We start from the raw sequence: 2,477 nt of genomic DNA, 5'->3' as shown, positions 1-2,477 counted from the left end.
CACAAATTAAACAGTTAAATTTATATTTCTTTAAAATAAAATATTTAAACAATTCAAATTAAAATGTCCGATTTAATCTTCTAAAATTTAAAAAATTTTCTGGATCAAACAAATCGGATACTCCAATTTATTTTTATCTTTTGTAATAAAAAAACAATCGAATATAATGGTCCATTTTTCTCTCCATTAATTTAAAAGGAAGAACTTACTCTTCATGCATTCTGCATCGGAAGCAATTAGAGGTTTTATTTGCTCTTTGATAATTATTATATTGAGAAAGTATAGGGAGCCAATGACCTAAGCGTATAATATGTACAATGGAGATTTAGGAAGTATTAGAGATACGACTATTAGTGTTACATTGTCCTGTCAGGTTACGTTTTTGGGATGAGTAGATTCATGACATGGTATTAGAGTTTTAGATCCGAAAGGTCAAGGGTTCGATTCTTGGTGAACTCCAAAATCAATTTAAGTTTTTGGGATGAGTGATTTTATGACATGAAATGTTTATTATCCATGTATCCGAATGATTTTTTTTTCTAAGATATGAAATTTTATTAATAAATTGCAATAAAGCAATATTAGTCCATGTCTGAACTCTAGCAAGGATAAGGTGGGCATTAACCCAAAGAAAAAGCATGAGAATAACCTAGAAGGAAATAAAAAGGAAAACTAACAATGACTTGTCTTAAGGTGAAATTCTTCGTTCATGTTGTATGCCTCTTCCCAAATAGCAGCCGGTTCACTCCTTTTGCCATCAAAAAGCCAGTTATTTCTAGATATCCAAATCCTCCATAGCACCATCGCAAGGAGACTTTGTTGCTTCTTATTAAAACTCTCTTGTTTTATCTTTACCTGCATCTCCCTCCACCAATTGCCAAAACTATCCTCTGCAACCACTTTATTTGGACTGTTGAACAAGAACCCCATGTGATTCCACACTTGCCGCGAGTAAATGCAATTAAGCAAACAGTGGGTCAAACTCTCGTCCTCCATTTCGCATCTTGGGCATATCGCAGGGACAACTTGAATGCGGGCGTGCAGTCGGTGCCTCACCGGAAAACCATTATGGAGAGCTTTCCAGGTAAAGACCTTAACTTTGGCTGGGCAGTCAAGATCCCAAATCGAATTCTATAGATTTTTGTCTCCGAAAATTGGTGGAAGACTTTCGAGTGGCGGGTGAAAAAAATTGAAGCATACCTCATATCCTAACCTTACAGAGTAAAAACCCCCTTTTTCTCTGTACCAAATCAAGTTATCTTCTTCTTTAATGTTTATTTGAAGTATTTCCTGTGTAATTTCTGATGTGAAGTTGTTGGCTATAAGGTGCTCATTCTAATTACCTTCCTCAGTGATGAGTTGAGAGACCCAAATTAAGCTTGGATTAGGCTCCTGATTCTGTCTCAGTGTCAATGGTCCTTGTCTTCCAACCCAGCAATCTTCCCAAATCTTCACTGCTGATCTCCTCCCAATCTGCCAGAGAATCCCCTTTTCCAGAACCTTTCGCCCTTCTAAGAGACTCCTCCAAACCCATGACGGATTGTATCCAATGTCAGCTTTTAGAAATGAAGAATGTCTAAAATGCCTGCTTCTGAATACTTTAGTAACTAGGGAATTTGGTCTGGTCATCAATCTCCATCCCTGTTTTCCTAGCATGGCAAGATTAAAAGCTTTTAGATCCTTAAACCCCAATCCTCTTTGATTTTTTGGTCTACACAGTGTGTCCCACTTAATCCATTGAAGTCTCTTTTCTCCTTGTTTCTGTCCCCACCAGAATTGCATAAGCAGTCTCTGAATTTCTTCTATAAAAATTTCAGGTAGTTTAAAGCACCCCAAAGTATATATCGGGATAGCCGTACCCACAGGTTATACGCTTAGGTCATTGACTCCCTAGCACTACCCTATTATATTTTACAAGTTCACTTCACTTATTTTTCTATAATAATAATAATATTATTATTATTATTATTATTATAAAATCGGTTAAAAAAGGGTGAATTTTATCCGACATTTTTCAAGAAAATTGGTTAAACATAAAACCTACTAACAAAATTAATTTTTTATAATAAATTATATTTAACAGAAAAATATATTATAGAAAATTGGAAAAACATAAAAACTACTAATATTAACATAATAAAATAGATTTTATAAAAAATATTATTTTTTATATCCAATTTAATTTCAATTGAATTTTTAAATATTTAAATTTTTAATTTTCTCAGGCCAATAACCGGTTTGCTTTCAATTTTTCAAAACCTTGGGTCTATCTGATTGATTTATTTAATTTTGCTTGGGTTGTCTATAAATACGTGAACGAGAGTAAACCCTAACCCTAACCCCCAATAAGGTTTCTACATTAGCACTACGCCGCAACACAACTCTCTCCTACGCGAGCTCTTGTTCTTCCGTGGCAATGGCGGCGTACGCAGCTATGAAACCTACGAAAGCCGGTTTGGAGGAGTCACAAGAACAGA

Source organism: Arachis duranensis, chromosome 2, assembly GCF_000817695.3.
Source record: "Arachis duranensis cultivar V14167 chromosome 2, aradu.V14167.gnm2.J7QH, whole genome shotgun sequence".
Classification (NCBI taxonomy): domain Eukaryota; kingdom Viridiplantae; phylum Streptophyta; class Magnoliopsida; order Fabales; family Fabaceae; genus Arachis; species Arachis duranensis.
The sequence above is the reverse complement of the archived record's forward strand: the minus strand, read 5'-3'. Positions refer to the sequence as shown.